Source organism: Acanthochromis polyacanthus, chromosome 18, assembly GCF_021347895.1.
Source record: "Acanthochromis polyacanthus isolate Apoly-LR-REF ecotype Palm Island chromosome 18, KAUST_Apoly_ChrSc, whole genome shotgun sequence".
Classification (NCBI taxonomy): domain Eukaryota; kingdom Metazoa; phylum Chordata; class Actinopteri; family Pomacentridae; genus Acanthochromis; species Acanthochromis polyacanthus.
In genome coordinates, this window is record NC_067130.1 from 5301034 (window position 1) to 5321029 (window position 19996).

Consider the following 19996-nt stretch of genomic DNA (forward strand, 5'->3'; position numbering starts at 1 on the left):
TTAAAGTGTTGCACATGAGTCCCCCCTTCTCTCCTTCCCCCCCAACACCAACCTTTGTGATCCCCCGAGACACCGTCACATGTCCAGTCCTGATAGTGGGAAAACATATTTGAATCGATGCCTGCGTTTTGTGTTCCAACCCCCCACCAAATGAAAGTGTGCTGGGTAGTGACACACAGGAGTAAAAGGCAGTCAGTCATTGTATTATTTTGTGCGTGTGTGTTTGGCTCGATGACTAATTTATCCTGAAACATAGGCTGGGATCCTTTCTGAAAGCCTGGCAGAAGACACTAATGGAAGGTGATTAATTGGCAACTGGGGTAAATGATTGCTATGATACTTGTATCAACGCTGATGCGGGGTGATTGAAGCGGCCATCATGCATAATCACAGCCCACCTTCTTATTTAATTTGGCACCGTGGTGATCACAGGCAAAATAGTGCAAAAAAAAAATCTGATTTTAATTTATTTATTTTCAACAGAGATGGTGCAGCAATTGTTATAAAGGAGTGTGTTTTGGGGATTGAATTAATGTGGAAGATATGTTTTTATCAATCGGAAAACTATTTTTATATAAAAACTGGAGACTTTTTTTAAAAAAAAGAAAGTTAAATTAATATAATATTAATCAAAGCTGATGAAATTGGATATTTGTGCATATTTGTGCAATGGTAATTAGAAAAGAAAGAAAGAAAGAAAGAAAGAAAGAAAGAGTAGTGAATATTTAAGGGTGAATTCCTTTATTTTATAGTTTATCACTGCATGTTGCTCATTGTTTTTCTTTCTCCTTTCACCATATTGCAGTCACTAAATGAAATGTTTTATGCAACGTTCTGCTTTATATATTTTTTTAAATTCTGCTTTCTATATTAAAATAAATTGATTCAATATTTGAAAAGTGAAATTCACGGCAGATTTTTGTATTTTAATACATCTCTCAAAATGAATAGCGTACTGTCGCTGATACTAAACAAACACAAACACGTATTAATTCAACAAAACCTTCTTTAAATCGTGGAAAAATAAGGATAAAACTGACGCTAAGATAAATTCTACCTCGTACAATTACGATAGAAAACAGACAGAAATTACTCGGTGTTCATATCGGGTTCTTTCTCAAGGAAATTTAGATTTTTTAAAGACTATTCTGGTTCCAAAATCCGAAGCAGGAGAAACTGCTGGACTCTCGTGTGTGATGTCTGAAGCGCTAATTAGACTCGACATGTTTTCAAACTTCCCACAGGAGCGACCTGCACCAAGTGTTTCAAAGAAAAACCATCTCCTCAAATGGTCCCATGTAATATTTCCTCCTCTTGCCGGCAAATGAGTCTGGGTGGAAGAAAATTGCAGGGGTCATTAGACGAAGAAAAGAAAAACAAAAAAGAAGAAAAAAAGTGTCACAGTTTTCTTTTGGAATTCTTTGAACCGAACGAGGGGAAGTTATTGGATCAATTTGACTTGATAGACCCAATTAGGCTGTTAGAGTCTTCCTCCTGAAATGGTTTTTTGCGCCAATACGGTGTTTTTTTCCCTCTTTACTCTTGACATCAAAGTTGAGTAAAATAAAAGCTTATTTCGGTTTTGACAAAATACATCCAGACTTTTAAAGTCGGGGGATAATCGCTTGTTTCGGGCATTGCTTAACAGTCTGAATGCGCCATCAGAAAAGTGAAAAAATATAATTTTGTATGACCTAGGATCGAATGGATTGGAGCTGCAGTGGCTAAAAATTACAAGAAACTCAGAAAAAGACACACTCGGTGAACATAAATCACTCCTGGGCTGCTTGGGGACCTAAATCAAAGCGCATTGAACACATTTTCCTGCCACTGCATGGCGCTACGGAACCGCAGGAGGCACGGCAGCTTCAGTCACATTTTGACAGGACACAGTGTAAAATCGCAGTAATATCAATAAAAATATTTATAGTACAATAGTAAACTAAAAACACTACAAATATTAATTCCAAAAGATATATTTTTTTCTCAATAATAACAGTCTTCTGGATCATTTTTAATAGCAAAAGTGAACATTTGTGAAGCTGTATGAGTAAGAAATAACACTTTTATTGTTTTCTCTACTTTTGATTTATTGTGAATAAAATCCTTTCTGTTTAGCAGTGCACATTTTTGCAGTCTAATTGAAATAATCAGGAAAAGTAGGTGATATTCTGTGAAGATTTAGATTCCCTAATTGAAAACCTATCATGTTAACTTGCAAGATCCAAAAGAAAACAAGCAAAAATGCCAAATGTGTGCTTTACAATCATGACTAAAAAAAGGCTCTAAATGCCATTACTGCACTGAAGAATACGTTTAAAGTTTCACTAAGGCAAACAGGGCCCGTTTTCGGTCACATGCAGCTACTGAACGCTACCTTATGACATAAACAGGCTACTTTTTAGGTTAGTGTTTCTATGCGTAAAAACCAAATGCGTAAAAATTGAAATAAAAATACATGCCTGCTGTCTTGTCTTCATTAAACTTTAGGTGGCAGAGGGTTAGTTCAGTTCATCGGATTCAGGCCTGCTGTCTCTCAGTCTTTTGCTCCACGCTGTGAGCTTCCTGCTACCTGCCTGCTGCTGCTCTGTACGGCTGGCATGCGCGCACACACACCCACACACACTCCCCAGTCCACACGTGAGCGCGCCATATTTTATTGCAGCTCCAAACAGCAGAACAAAATATACAGACATCAAAGTGCTGCTGCGACTTTTGAGGCTGAAAGACAGGGAATTCATGGCCAGCAAACTGACGTCCCTTATTTGCAAATGCATGGTGTTTTCCACATTACGGTAGCCCGCCGTCCTCCGCCCTCCTCTTTCCACCGCTGCTCATGAATAGTATGGATCAGTAGGAGTCACACAAACAGCTGGCCCGGTTGACATCATCTGAAAGCCTTCCCTCTCGGTCTGACTTTGTCACCGTGGGGGCAGCGTGTTTGCATGATCGCAGTTTTAGATGGCGGGCTCATTTCCAGCCTTCATTCAGCTACAGCAAAATAAAAGAGGAGAACACAGAAAAGAAGAGGTAAACATGTGAAGAAGAAACTAAAACTTGTCAAGAATAGACTTCATATTTTAAAAAAACTTGTAATGGCTTTCTATTAGTGCAGTGTCCCCTCTTTGCTAGAAATAAAATACTTTGTTGGAAAGTGAAAACAATTTTGGCAGTTTTTCTAAGATTATTTAATGCAGCTTCTAAGCTTTATGTGCTTTAATTTTAAAAAAAGTATGTGAAAGGAAAAATAGCAACAAAAAAAAATAAACACAGGTTTGCAGTATTTTAAGGCAACAGTAAGATAAAGTGATTTCTGATACACACACAATCATAGACATACTGTATATGACTAATGCTTTTGTGTCAGCTTGCCTTTCTTTGTGTTATATAATTTCTGCTGGACAATTATAGCACACATGACAGGGCAATTTGCATAACTTTACAGGTTACTTTTACTCCGCTGTAAAAGTCAGTCTGTCTGCTTTAAGCAACTCTCCCGTCCAGACAAGCTCTGCCTGTGATGGATGAATCAAACCCTCAACTGTTGCATAACCCATTGAGGAGGAGTTTCACTTTTCATTAAGGCCTTACAGATAAATGCATGTCATTGTATGCAAATAGTCTGCGGTGGACCAAGTGATGGCAAGTGCAGCGTGTAGGCTGCGGCCCGGCGCTGTGCAAATGTAATGACAGCTGAGTTGAGTCATGTTCAGGTTGACAGAGAGGCAGCTATGTTTCTGTTATTTACAGAGCTCTCTGCCTGTGTCTGTGCCAACTGAGAAACCGGGAGATAGAAATACCTGCACGAGATACTCACATTTGTCACCATGAACCTTCATAACCAGGAAAATACAGCATACACACACAAGAATTTTACTTTTCTAGCTCTTTTTCATGACGATGTGTCACACTGATGACAGTTTAGGCAAATTTTTCTGGCTGGTGTTCTTATATTGTCCCAAAATGAAATTTTGCAACATTTTATACCACAGTAAACTCAACATTTATGGTTAAAATTTCATCACAAGACCTCAAGTGGCATCAGTTTATCATGATAAACTAAAAACAAGATTAACAGTTCACCAGGCGCCATCCTGACACAAGCAAACAGAGACTGCAGCTCTTACACAATGTGTTTGTGGAGCTGAAAGTAACAGCTGATTTCTTATGACATCATCCACCATGTGTGTCAATATGATCCCATGCAATGTGTGAGGAAAAACTGTCATTTAGTCGGGCTATTTGAATCACACTTCGAACGTTAAGGGGTGACGCACTTTCTTCGAACTTCAGCTCAACTATGTACGTGAGCAAACGCACATTCAGTTGACTTTATGTACAACAAACAAACACCAATACAGCACAAAAATTGCCAAGACTAATTCATCTGTCACCCTTTCCCTTTTACAGCCCTTATCTGACTCACAAATCAGACAACGCATCCACAATCCTCCACAAAGAGCTTTATTTTTCCTCCAAGCTGCTGCATGGGATCACGTCTGGGGACTAGACCCGCTCTCCCTCCTCCACCCACCACCACCCCCACACCCCTCAGAGAACAGCCTTGTTTGGAGCTGCCTGTCAGCCAGGAAAAAGTGCTCCTTGTTCTGTCTGTTCGGCTCATATCATCACCCAAAGCTTCCATTTCTCCCTCAACTTGCGCTCCTGAGAAGTGTCTCCAAATCTGATTATTCTTGGGTTTCACCAGGTTGACAGATTTGGCCGATGGCGTATTGGCATTTGACTCCTGATTTATTCTCTCTCCCTCTCACCTGCAAGTGCAACGTTGCAGCTGGCAGCGGCTGCGTGAATAGTATTCGTTTCATTCATTTGTTGTGTTTTCAGCACTCTTTGGGTACTACTGTCACTTTCACAAACCTGTTTATTAAGTTGGCCTTACATGAGCAAACTAGTTCTAATCCTTCTGCAAAGACTTCAGCAACTTCATTACACTGTGACCTAGACATATTGTTGTTGTTTTTCACCACCTCAATCTTCCCCCTTTTTTTTTTTGCTTGTGGTCCTGAAAGCCATCATTTCAAGGTATTCCTCCATTCTGTCACCACAGCCACCCTATGTCATCTGAGTGCCACACCTCCACACCACTTCCATTAGCTGCCAAGTGGAGTAGATGAGTTCTTAGGAGATAAGAAGCAGATCTAAAGCGACAGCCAAATGGAAAGCCTTGGACACACTTAAAGAGACGGACCAAGGCGAAGAAAAGAAATAAAAAACAGCAAAGAGAAAAAAAAAGTTACTCCCTCCACATGTTTCTGTGAACCTCCATTCTTTTTTGGTTTGGATATTTTTAAGTTGTCCCTCTCCTCTTTGTCGGCGCTGATTGGCACTGTAAAGTGTATTTCTGGATGGGTGACCAAGGATAGAGCTGGGTTTATAGCCCTGTCTCTCAAAAAAGAAGCATAGTGTATAGAAAAGTCTCAACTTTGAGTTACAGATACATGATAAACTAAAGGAAAAGGAAACATAAGGGTATCTTAGTAAAGATGTTGGGCCACTAAGTGCTGTCAGAACAGCTTTAGTGCACCTCAGCACTGATTGTACAAGTCTCTATTGTGATTTGAGATAAAGAAACTTCTAATATCTATTTCATGAGGCAGTTGCATAGGAGAGCAGGCATATACAAGAGTTTCAAACAGCCTTCTGTACAATATCTTACTTTCAAAAATGATTTTTTTGAAAATGTTTCCGTACTAGGTCTTCATCGGGTAACGGTTTGTTTTAAAGAGAAGCCACTCTAAATAGGAAGTGGTTGTAACTCTGCAACTGATCATATTCCCTCAGTGTCAAATCCCAAAGCACTGTTCTACAGAATGACAATTTTTCAGTCACTTCCAGAACATTAGAAAACAAAATCTTGAATGTACCGCAAAAGTTTTGGAACAAATAAATATTTAAATACTATGATGTGAATGCTTAAAAGAAAACAATCACCCAGCTGCAATCTAAAAAAAAACAACAACACAGAAATCCTCCAAATCTTGCAAGAGCTACATGCAGAAGAACCTGCAGGGATATATTTACATGGAATGTGAAAAAGAGTACTAATGAATAAATAGCATCCTTTATGTTGCACACAACGAAGTCTCATGAAATTTCAGTTTTACTTCAATGTATCAAAGTAAGTGAGTCACTTAGGGAATGCGATCGGTTGCATTGGTCTGTTTGAGATAAATCCCTCGAACATCATTCCTCCAAAAGATATTCCCTCATTTAATGTTTTTATGATCATGGTTTTCAACTTTCTAGTCCAAAATCTCCTATAGGTGTCCAGTTGTGATGAAATCTATGACAATGAAAGCCATATCATAGAATTTACACCACTTTCATAATCATCATGCAAGTAAGTGACTCTTCTTTTTATCCGTATGGGTGTGGCCCATACGGATAAAAATGTTTTATCATATAGCATAGATCGGCTTTGTATTGATTTATGGATGCATGTGAACCCAAACCATGGCAGCAAACAATATAACAGAACCACCACATCTCCTCACCAAAGGGGTCAAGCATGCAGGCTTCATTTTAGAAAGTTAGCGAACGCCACGCATGCACTGGCCCAGTTGTTGAGAATACAGTAAAGATGACTCATCTGATTATTACAGTTTTTCCAATGGTTTTTGCACCACTGAACCTTCAAATGTTCATTCTTCTTAGTAATGGGGGGTTTGTGCACTGAAACCCCCATTGGAATATCCCTACTATAGTATCCGCAATTGTCAATGGCCTGTTCTTGTTGAAGAAATCTGCATGACTAATGCACGAGCATGACAGTCATCAAATGTGCTCTGTCTACCACAATTTCCAACCCTATATGCTGATATTTTTTCCATAGATCTGCATGCAGGTGTCCCTTCAGTGAGTGTCTCTATTGAAACACTACCCAGATGAACAGTCTCTGTAACTGAAGCTCATGCCATCTGTGCCACAACAATGAACGCTCATTTAAAGTCCTGTCATCTTGATACAAAATCAGAGTCAATTGGGCCTGCTCAGCATTTTTACACCTGCCACAGAACATGACAGGATGTTGTCTGCTTAATTTTGACATGCAATGTATCTGTGTGGAAGCCACTGCTTTCTTTGCTTTCCTTTCATTCGAGTTTTTCTCCTTTAATTTGTCACTCCTCTGCAGTTTAATCGTATTTGCAAAATGTTCCCCGACAAAACCAAACCTTATACTGAAAATTCTAGAACTGTGATTTTCAATGTATTTAATTTATTCTCCCATTACATCTACTTGTAGGAACTTAAGCATGACTAATGTTTTTAATAGTTATATTTAGGAAACTCGTAGCATTTGTTTATGGTTAGGGGAGAATTTTGTTCTTCGTTGAAGAGTAGATCTTTGGTGGAACTGTCTTCCCAAGAAAAATGAGAGAATCAGTAATAGTTGAGTGTTCAAGTGACAGCGGCCTGTAGTGGGTGAATAAATTATGACTCCTTACGTATCATTTTCTACATCCAGTCAACATTGGTTTCTTCAAACCATGACCACAATCATCCAACTCTTAACCAAGAGCTTTTCATTGCAACGGGATGACAAAGTTCCCTGTTGTCTTAACAATTTTCCCTTGTTCCAAGTAGATATTTTAAGGAAAGCTTTATTCCTCACCAAGTTGTTTTCATTCCTAAAAGGGAGGCAAACCTTCTGTGCCCTGGGTTTTATACCCAATCATCTGTGCGGATTTTATTAGTAGACCTTTTATAGGAGTGCTGCTGGAAAAAATGGAAAGATAGTCAAGGCAACAATTATGATTCCTCTAAGAAGTTTTACATTTATTGCAACTGTCGAGCGTGTTTTTGTGGAGCATATGACATCATGAGCGTCTGATTCACATTCGTCAATGTTGTCCCTACAAAGATCCCACATCCTCCTCATTACTTGACACTTCACCATGCACTCGCTCCAATCTGCTCTCCCAACAAAGGAACAGGCTTTTATATGACACTGTCTGTCTTCTTCCCTCATCTTGTAGGAAAACACACTCTGACCCTCACCACACTCCATCAGCAGCCCCACTGATCAAAGAAACTGGCATTTCAACTAAATGTGGAACAAGCACCTGCCACCACTGTGCTGAAAGTGTGTGCATTACCTTTGTTCGTGTGTTTGTGTATGTGAAAGTGTATGCGGGTGTGTTTGCCACGAATTTGTCAGTGTGTGTGCACGGTGTATGTTTGAATTTGTGCTTCCTCCAACAGTGGACACTTGCACACAGGTCCTGTGCTTTCTGTGTGGCCCAAACTCTACCTTCACCTCTTACATATTCTGTGATATTTTAGCTGTATTTCTGCAGCTGGTTTTATATTACTGCGACTAAAAGAAAGTTGTGAATTAGACAATAAATAGCTAGTGTTTATCACCACTATCTTTCATTAGAATGACTTGAATAAAATACATGAATGTTACAAAGGCGTGTTCATGAACGTGTGTAACTTTTCATGGCAGAGGTCCTATGAACTTGGCCTCCACTGCCATGTAAATGCTACTGCTCATTTCTTGGGTTGCCAGGGCAGCCAACCGAAACCAATTCATAGCTCCCCAATATTTTTTTCCCCCCAGAATGCCCATTGTGTGATCACAAAGCATGCATGCAATTGAATGTCCTTTCTCATCATGACCACATTTAAAGATGAATTGGCTGTACTCCTCATGTCCATGGGTTTTATTTGGCTGAACCACTCCACTGGATGAAGGTCTCCTTTTGCTGTTTTACTGTGTTGCTCTTTTGCAATGATGTTTCTGGAGAACCTCCAACCATCTGAGGCCAGCATGAACAGGACTGACAACAGAAAATGAGGACAAGTCGGGTGCAGGTAGGCTGTTTGGCTTTCCAAATGAAAACAGGAGTACACTTTTTAGTAAAACGTGAATAATTGTTCGACCCATCCAGTGCAAAAGTATCTTTTGCTGGAGTTGATGTTAATCTCAATGCCTTTGTATTCCTACTACTATTACAGACAATGATGTTGACAGATGTGACTTTAGTTGAATTTCATGGTCTGGTTCTGTACACTGTTTCACTCAGTGATTAACCTTACAGCAAGTGTTCTCCCACTAATGGATTTAATAATCAAGTACAATGGGGAAAAAGTAATCCATAGATGTGAACCTCAAATATCCTATGTATCCTGTCTCTTGTTCAGTAAATGTTGCAATTACCTCCAGCTAACTATGACCCTGAAATAAGCTTACAGGGGTACAAATGGATGGACGTATAATGGCCCAGTGGCTACTGTTGCTTACTTACAATATTATCACGAGTTTTCTGCCACCAGTCTTAAAAATATGCAACTGTGGTAAAACAGTTTCTCTGTACATTCCATCCTGTTTTCACATAAGAATGCTAATTTCAGATGATTCTACAATATCAAACACTTTTAATGGTAGCTACGGTTTGGGAACGGTTACGGTTGTGTCTGAAATGGTACATACTGCAGGTCAGTAGAAAAACTCTAACTCTGCATGAAAGTCCCACACGCTACAAGCCTGCTAGAACTTGACCTGAATTATGAGGTGCAGGACTGGCCAGCATTGGTAGTTTATTATAATGTATCCTGTGTGTTTTCTTGCCTTGTCTCCAGTGCAAATTGGGATACCCTCTAATTTTCGGTATGGAAAACTGGTGATTGAGTAGCACATCATCATCACACACTGATCAATGTGAGGCAGCATAAAATCAAAGAAAATGTACTACTGATTATTATTTTATCATTTTATGCAGGGAAGAAACAATAATATTCCTACTGCCACTGCCAATGTTACAATTAGAAAAGGTCATTTGTGTTCTGGCAGTGTAGTTTCACAGCACAAACACTGCAGTATATGAAAAGATTAAAGTTCTGTTTTCGTCACAATGAGAGGGACGAATCTCTATTAACTCGCCCTGACTGTCTCCTCCCACTACTCTGAAGAGAAAGCGGAACACGAGGAAATGAGAGTGAAGAAGAGCAGAGCAAAAGTGAGCACGCAGGAGGCTAAAAGCATGCTTCTTTTTTCTCCCGCTCCTTGTCTTCCTACTTTAGGCTTTGGGGAGATAATGAGGGCCTTGGCTTTGTAAACATTATTTCTGGCATATTGCACTAGCAATCAGCTATTATTTATGGCCTGATTTTAATAATGTAGGAGCTAATATGCTTCAGAAAGAAGGAAAACACACAGTGAAGCCTGAGCACGGGCAAGCAGTGCTTTCCTACTGTCAGCGAGGAGGCCACTCAACAGGAACATCAAACGCTTGCTCTCTTGTGCCTGGTTCACGTTAATTGTACATCTATTGTTCCCACATAGGTTCCTGGGAAACCAAAGAAGGAGAAAATGAGCAGACACACATACAGAGAGAGAAAGAGAAAAATGAGGCTAAATCTTTTTTTAAAAAATGTCCAAAAATAATATCAAACTGACAAAGGTTGTGATGCCTCTGGGTTAACTACGGCCTGTGACATAATTAATCACCTTAATGATAAAACAGGCCTCATTAGAACAGATGTACTCTACATGATCAGTGGTGGAATGTAACTAAGTAGGTTTACTTGAGTATGTTGATTTTATGACCCTTTATATATAACCCACTACATCATAGAGGCAAATGTTGCACTTTTTACTCCGCTGCATTTGCCTGAAGGTTTTAGCTACTTGCTACTTTTCCGACTATAAATCTCCTGTCCGAAAGAGAATGCGTGTCTCCAAATGTGATGGTGTTAAAGGTTTTTGATAAACTGATGGATAAAGTGTTCCTTTGTGGGTTTGGAAAATGTCCTACTTTCTAAACCAAATAAATTATTTAATTACCTTCTTGGATTAGCTGGGAAATGCAAAAAGATGAAGACAAGACTGTTCGTTTAAGCTCATGATGAACTGATTTTCTAGAGATACAACAAATAATGTCCATAGATACTTATAGAATATGGTCCATTGCTGTAATTAAATGAACAAACAGTCTATAAAGTAATTAAAATGAGCTTAGACTTAAACATCAGCAGCCATAAAATGCAGCATATCCATTAATGCTGCTGTAAAATTAATTAAAGAATGCAACATATACAACAGTAAAACACTAACAGCAACCATTTATTTCAACACAGTTACTATTGTTGATACATACTGATGATACATGCATATTTTCACTTAACTAAGATTTTGAATGCAGGGCTTTTACTTGAAGAGGAATATTTTCGTAGTGTGATATTTCTATTTCGGATAAGGATCAAAATATTTGTTCCACCACTGCATGTGACACAATACAAATGTATACCTCATGCATACATTAATAAGAGGCTAAGTGACAGCAACAAAAGATGCCAAGTGCTGTAAGAATGTGACTAAATTCTGACCAGAATAAGAAATTAACCATCACTGTCTGTTCGTGTGCACTGAAAAAGAGACTTGGTGAGAATGCTGAGCTTTGATAAAGTCTGGCTGTTTCATTTTACATTAACCTGTTGTGTTAGTGTGAAGAAAATCAGCATAATAAAATGTGGTTAACTGATCTTATCTGAAAAATCTTTTTAAAAACTTGGATATGATTGGGGAAAGGGTATAGTTTGTGTTAAAATTATTAATTTATCTATTTATAATTAGAAATCACTTGGTTAAAGTTAATGAAGTGTCGTGGTTTTGGTTGCAAGAAGGCAAACATTGACTATTAATCACTGAAAAAATAAAGATTAACTTTGCACGTCTCCATTTGGATACCATCATATTAGCAATGGAATATATTGAATTGAATAAAATAAATTCAACATTAGACGCTGGCAAAGAATCTGAACCACAGTTACCTGACAATGAACACAACACTGAACACTTATGAGAGAATATTTATGAATATGTACAACAAAAAGAGCTAATGGTCAAAAAAAAGGGATGTTGCTTCTTAGTGAAAAACCTAACAAAACAAGTCAGAGAAGCAGAAATTCACATACAGCGGACACAATGCTTCGCTGTTCAGCTAAACTCCGGTAAACACGCAGCTGCTCGTCTCCTGTTCTGCCACGCAGGCTTGCGAGCGAACAACCTAACAGGCAGCAGGACCAAGGTGACTGCGAGTTTAAAGGGCAGGGTTCAGAAAAGTAACCGACCCTGTCCTGCCTCACACACTCCCTCGCTGTCCATATTTACGAGGTGTAACTTTTATGTGAGTGCCAGGCAACAACAGGTTTAAGAGGGCCAGTGTAACCTTCCTGGGGAATAGGGTGACCTGCGCCCTGGCTACAATAGTTTCCCTGGGCCACAATTAGGACCAGGGCTTCACTGAGTCACCCCCGTGTCACGCTGCCACGGAGGCTCATTCTGGCTCCAGCTCCCCCCCCGACTCCCACCCCCACTTATTAGCTGGCTTGAAACTGTCATATCTCACATTCTCGCTGGGCAAGAGGACAGCGTACTCATGCACTGAGCCACGCACAACCAAAGAGAAAGATATTTCACTCAGTCTCCACTGTGTTTGTTTTCCTTTTCTTCTTCCTTCCACCCACCTCGCTCTTTCCTCCCCTTACTGCCCCTTTCACTGCTTCTATCTCCCCGGCTTTGGTGAGCTGTGACAGTTGCCGCGATGCCCTGCGACACAGTGAATATGCAGCAGGGGCTCGCTGGGTCTGGCCACGCAGACTTGTCACCACTATTCATCATCAAACCCCAAACTACCAATTAACTCCTGAGCCCACCCCCACCTGCCTGAAGGCACAATGACCTGCCCCCCTTCAGTCTGCTCCAGTCCAGCACAGCACTAACCCCCCACCGCCTCTCAACCCTGCTCTATACTTTCTAAACATGCCCCATGACTCCGTGACATACAGATGCTCAGAGATATTCCTCCCCGTCCGCGTGTGCCTGTCGCTTTGTCAGACCCTTGAACTTTGCAAAAAGGATAAAGTCAATTTGTCTGCGCTCGTTCCAGGCATGACCCAGTGTGGCTGTAACAACTTATCATTTGAGGGGTAACAGAGAAAGACATGCTGACTTTGGCACTGAGGCTACAGAAGGAGGCAGCGTCCGGCACAGAAACGTGATGCAGTGCAGGGATGTGTCGAGGAAATTCAGATCCAGGTGATTTAACTATAGTTAAATAACAAATTGAAGGTATTTAATGCTACTTGTTTTGTCTTTATCTACATTTTCTGTGGTATAGAGGTATAGGTAAGGACCGTAGATCCTCACATGCCTGTGTAAAATGTACTTCTCTCTGAAATAAATAGACGAAAATGAGTCAGGAGCTGCTCACAGTGATGGAAAATATGTGATACAGAGCCATAATGCAGTAGTCACATCAGATTAGAAGTCTTAGAAGTTGTGTTTATGTTACAAAATCTTTATCAGGCTACATTAAACAGCTGTCTTATACTGGACGACAAAATACAACACAGCAAATCTGATTACTTAGATTACTTATTAATAGTATTACATTCCAGCATAAAGTCAGATTGTCTGTCATACTTAGCAAACCAATCACAGACACTGGAGATGCTACAGGAAAGGCTAAACTATGCCTGGACTGCATCAGGAGATACCATTTTCCTTTGGATTTGGGTCACTTTTGCCCCACGTTATGCATCAAAGGGTTAAAGATACTTGTTTATGTTGCCTCCTCACACTCCAACTCTAGGTTTTTGTTGTCAAACACGAGCTATGCCGTATGCACGACCTCAAATACAAAATGACACCAACGTGGCAGCGACATTTGTGATGTTAGAGAGCTTTTAAATAACAGATTATATAAAAATTAGGAGCAAAATTGAGTCATCTCTGCATTCCAGTTGACTACACTATTTAGCTTGCTGCTTTTGGTTGAATTCTGTCCGTTCTCTTCCGAACAAGCATATGTGTTACCCAGCAAAGTGGGAAATCAGCTGAAACTGAAAATCAACCGGTTAAAATTCAGGGGTTTGGTTTGATTATGGCAGAACAGCAGAACATCGGTAGTAGAAAATGGAATAATTAATACAGAATGATCACATCAAAAGCATTTATTTCCTCAGAAGAAGTGATCCCTTCTGCCATTACTCATGGTTTACCAACTTGTAACTAGCCTATATTTTGACCCTAGATTAAAAGCAGAGTGACTCATTTTAAAGGATTATAGAAAATGAATAGGCGTGGGTCTGCTTGAACCCATGTGACTAAAATTTCATCCTCAGAGGGTGTATTCAATGTTCTGTGCAGATGTCAACATACTCTCCAATTTATTGCCACTATGCAAGTGTGCATGTGCTTTAGTAGTGTCTATGCACTGACCACCAAGATACTAATCTATTGAACGTGTATGGATGTGGAACATGTCTTCGAAGTGCAATAAGTGTACAAGGAAATAGCATAGCAATGTTGTGTTCCATTTACATTGAAAGATGGAGTTGGGAATGACTTGCCAAATGAGCAAGCCACAGTTCCGTACAATAAGTTGGAAAATCAAGATGGATGCATCCAGGAAACCTGTGTTTTCAGGTTGTCCATTGTTCGCTATTGACACTTGATAACAATGCAATCAATTTTTCACATAAAAAACAAGTAGCAGCATGTCCACCTTTAAAGATTAGATAGTACTGTGTGTGCAACTTATATATTGACACACAAACATGACAAAAGTGCTAATAAACAACTACAGCTTTTACTACTGTTGATGTGCTGTGCAGCCATCTTGGATTTTTAAGATTGGAGTTGACGAGGTTCTTCAAACTTTCCCGCTAGGAAATTTCACTTCCGGGTCTGTTCCAGTTGAAATTTTCCATCTGGGAACTTGAAATTCTGAATTCTCATTTCAAATACAGTAAGAACAGCTGCACCTGTTGGGAGTTTAAGAGTCTGCAGCTGTACATGTGAACATCCGCGAGGAAGTATAATCTTGGCTCTAGTTTCTGGTAGGGAGCAGGTTGCACAATCTAAACTAACAAATCATTTCTTGACCTTACTCAAACTTATGTTTTCTCTCTAAGTGAAATTTTTTACCTGTCTCAAGTGTCATACCAAACATCCACTGATTTTGCCAATTTGATAAAGGGTGGTCTGGTCAGAAATGTTTGTCTTTAAAATAAGTGGACTGACTTGGCAATAGAGACACATAGTGATGGACAGAACCCTCAATGCAGAGAATCACCCATGATATATGCACAAATGAGATGAATCTGTAGTTTTTATTGTTTAATATAAAGTACATTTCCTTTATTTCCACAAGCCAAGATTTAGCTGTGGCTCTCTGCACAGATTCCGTGAAATCTTCAGCCTCGACTGTTGTGAGGAGAATATTTGACGGATAGTATCATGAGCAAACTGCTGATTTTGTAAGTCTGCGGGGCTCAGTCCCTTCCCCGTCCCTCAGGGGACATTTTGCATTAACATGGACACGTCACATGATGGAGGATGACGAACTCCCATAGCCGCAGCACTGGCGGCAGTTTGCACATCCTTCCATCCCCCATCACCTAAGAGGTCATCCTCTTAGCAATCAGCAATCACTTTCACCCTCTGTGTGGCCCTAATTACAGGATATCTGGGTTGAGAGAAATGCTTCCTCACGGAGCCACGTTGAAACCACTCGGTCCTCCTCGTGCTTAGATATTTGTTTAGCACAAGATCAGACAGCATGACCGCTCTGCCATGTGCTGTATTGAGTATGTCAATGTAGATGACCATATGTGTGAAACGTTTGCAGACTCTTGTAATATTTCTCGTGTGCATCCATGGTTTTAGTGTATAAGAGAGGGTCTATTGGAGGATTAGCTAGTATATTAATGAGTCCAGATAGGAATATGGGTCTCCTGAGATCATTCATTTGGCAATCGTACAATATCCTTACCTGTTAATATCCACTCATCAAACAAAAAGAGGGACAAGAGACACACTGGAAAGACTATGCCGTTAACAGATCACTAGAATTTTTGGCTCATTATGAAAAATATAATTCACTTCTGCAACAAATGTACATTTCTGTCTCTTTGGGCTTGTTTAGTGCAGATGAATTTGGATAGTAATAATGTTGCCGCAAATGACCGTAAGTTGATAACTTGGTAACTAAACATTTGGCTGATCCCTTTTAAAAACCTGGTCCACCATCTTAGTGAGTTACGAGTAAAATAAAATGATGGCCAAAACTACATAAATATGACCAAAGATGCAGCAGACTGGGATTATCTTTTATGTGTAAGTATATTTCTTCACTTTGACACTAATGGTGGTTTTTCCCTCCCTGATTATTCATTGCCCTTTATCTTCTCTACAAACGTGTCCATGTGATTCATAGGAGCCATGTGTTGGGTCAGTTGTTCACAGCAACATGGAATTTGCTTTGCTCTGTGACATAAAGCTTTTCCCAGTCGGCTGCACTGTACAGCTTCCTGTGACACACAGTTGCATCACTCATCCACAGCAGTAACTCGTTGCAGGCTAAATATATAGGGCCGAAATCTTTTGCGCAATAAATGAAGTGCAGTTGACATTAACCTCACATTGTGATGCGGCGCGTTTATTAAAAGATTATGAAGAGCTCACATTTGCTGGTTCTGCGGGGGCTGAACCAGAGAGAAGAGACGAGGTATTTCATCAAATGCGGACACCTCTGCTGACAAGACAACAATAGAATCCAGATTTCTCTCCTTATCTAGGGGATAGAGTGAACTTTCGCTGTCTGATCTCCTCTCATTTCTTCCTCGTTTCACAAATCACCAACAGGGTTAAAGGGCATCTCCTCATGCTTGTCACTCACAGTAGTGTCCAGCTTGAAGCCCTAAAGTGCCTGAGTCTTTTGGTCCAGGTTGAGAGAGTGAGAAAAAACAACACACAGTGGCTAAAAAGGGAAACAGGACGTTAGATACAATAGAGAAGACCTTTGATCCATGATGAGGGGGAAGGCTTCCCCTCTGGGTGCAAACTATTAATGTGAAAGTGACTCTGCCCATTGCACATTTGTTACAGCAAATAATGGGCCTAAAATTAGCACACAATGGCAGGCAGACGGGCGAAACTTGCACCCAGCCATGCGCAGGAAGGGAGCGGGAGGTAATTGTATAAAAATGAGTGATTTGTAGGGGTTGGGGCTGGTTTGGAGCGCCGGTCGGTCGGCATCTAAGAGAAAAGGAGGAGAGGGAAGATAGAAGTTGAGACAACGGACTTTGATGAAAAGGCTCCTCTAACTTTGTCTGCATGTTACTGTAACTATGGAAAACCAGCAGGAATGTAGGTCTATTGCAGTTTGAGGCATTTTTGAATGCCCAGATGAACGCAGCTGTTATGCGTAGGTGTTGGTTTAGTCTCCTGAAGGCGTATAATTTTTTGTCTGTCAACAACAACATTAACTTGTACAAAGACTTTAGTGTGTTTCATATTGTATACTGGTACTTCTCAGTACCAGTCAAAATATTGGACACAACTGTCTTACATTTTAGATTCTTCACAGTAGCCACCTTTGTCTTTCATAACAGCTTTGCACACTCTTGGCGTTCCTTCAGCAAGCTTTCATGAGGTGAAGTGTTTTTCCATCAGGAATTTTCACATATGCTGAGCACTTGTTGGCTGCTTTTTCTTCACTCTGCAGTCCAATTCATTCCGAAATGGGTGTAGGTCAGGTGATTGTGGAGGTCAGATCATGCGAAGCAACGCTCCATCTCTGCCCTTCTTAGTGCAATAGACCTCACAGAGCCTGGGGAGGTGGTCTGGGTCACTGTCCTGTTGAAAAACAAATGATGGTCTGACTAAAGTGAACCTGATGGGATGGAGTGACACTGCAGGGTGTTGTGGTAGCCGTGCTGGTTTAAGTGAGCCTTGAATTCTGAATAAACTGCCAACAGCAAAGCACTACCAAGTCATTACAGCTTCCCAATAGGAACCATAAATGCAGATGCCATTTCTTCACCTTTGCTGAATTCAACAAAACGCAGCAATTGGAGTCAAAAAGTGCAGGTAAATGACATGCTGAGGGCCCTGATGCTGAAGACATTTTACCATTCGGCCCTTGGGACACTGCAGTTCTGGTATCGTTGCAGCAATTTGACAATAAAAGCCTGATGCACAGTTTCATCTGAACAGCTGCTGAGATTTGTCTGCTTCTTGACCTCTGGGAAGCATTGGTGTGGACTCTAATGAATGTATTCCCTGCAGCAGTGGGAATTCTTGACTTTGCATACTTGTCCTCATGAGACCCTGTTTCATCACAGAATTTAATTTTTAAAAATTCACTTGAAGAAAGTTTCTGAAATTTTCCATACTGACTGTCACATCTTAAAGAAACAATGGACTGTTGTTTCTCTCTTAGATGAGCAGTTCTAGTCCCAATATGGATTTCTACTGTAATCAGGACTGTACACCAACACAACCTTTGCACAACACAACCAGTGGTCATAAACGTATAAAGGTGAGAAATTATACCCATTTGCTTCCGACAAAGCAAATCGGATCAATGAAAACAACCAGTTTACAAAGCTGTTATTGAGACTGACAGTGGACACTTTAAGGGAGATAAAATATGAAACACCCCTTCCTTTGTTTACACGTTTTTGTTTATTATAATTCTATATGTGTAATTTTATAGTTTCATTGTATTCAGCCTTGTTCTACAATACAGAAAACAGTAAAAATAAAGAAAAACCTTTGATTGAGTCCAAACATGTGACTACTACTGTAGGTACAGGTCCAGAACCAAACACAGCCTTAAGCAAGGGCAATTCTCACAGGAATGTTGTGAGAATATTGAATGTCAGGAATAATACAGTGCCTTTGATGCAGCAGGCAGCAGTAGATAAACATTTAAACTTGAGCAGACTCATTTTAAAGCCATTGTGTGTTTAACTATGCTCCGCTCTTTAATAGGAAACTGGATGAATGATGAAAAAGAGCTGATTGCATGTTCCACTTTGACAAAAGCCTAAACAGTAGGAAGTTGACACTGTAATCTTACAGGTCGCCCATTTTTCATGGACTGTCCACAGACCCGTGGACCTCCTTTGTATTTGACATAAACTGCTCGCCACACCACACCACTACACTCACCACCAGCACACAGCAGCGAATAACAACAGTCAAGGAGCAGCGGGAGAGATCATTTCTAGTTGAAAGACAAGCTATGAAATCCCTTAGAATCGTGTTCCTCTAACAAAAACAACAATTACAACACTGTGATGGAAAGCGGAGTTGATTTGCAGGGGTTTTACAAGGCCAAACGCAGAAATAGAGGGTTAAGGAGAGAGAAAACGATCTGTTGTGCATTAACATTTTTGGACAGCAATGACTTTTTCCCAGGTGCTGAGGGATTCCAGAGATGCTGATGGGAAAGTGTGTTAGTTTGCACTTTTGCGTGTGCACATATGTTATCATTTATTTCCATAATCTAAAGGATATTATTGACAGAAAAGTCATCGGTTTGTGCATACACATAAAATACATTTGCATGACTTTCAAAAAACACCCACCATTGCCTTTACCACCAGTTGTTCATCCTTTTAGTGTTTAGAATCTAGCCAGCAGCAGGGATTACAAGCTCTAATTTCCAGGGAACACTAGTTACTGAATATGTCTATTTGTGGAGTCAAGAAAGTTTGCATGCGTAAACACAATTCACCAAATGAAATACACAAAGGCGCGTGATAAGTTGTTTGTTTATGGATGTTACGCTGTTAAATGTCGAAGTTACAAGACAAGAAAACCACAGTGCCATGTAAGCTGCAGTCTCCCCTGGCTGAGGAAGGGCCCCTCAGGTAAACAAGTCCTTACTGTGGACACTTTCCATGACCTCCTATAATGAGAACAGCAAAGTATGTGGTGCAGTTTGGTTGTGGAAGCAGACAATAGGGTCTGCTGGGGATCATAAAATACCTGTGGCAGTCCGACTCGGAAGAAAGCAAATATTTACTCATGGGTGTATCTCCATTAACAGACCACTATTTACTGGCAACAATATAAAAAGTGGTGTTTGTTTTCCATTAATTCTGACATGTGGTGACCTTTTCTTTTGGTCTTGGCCAGCGTTATATATTGAAATCTAAGTGAGAGTCAGGTGAT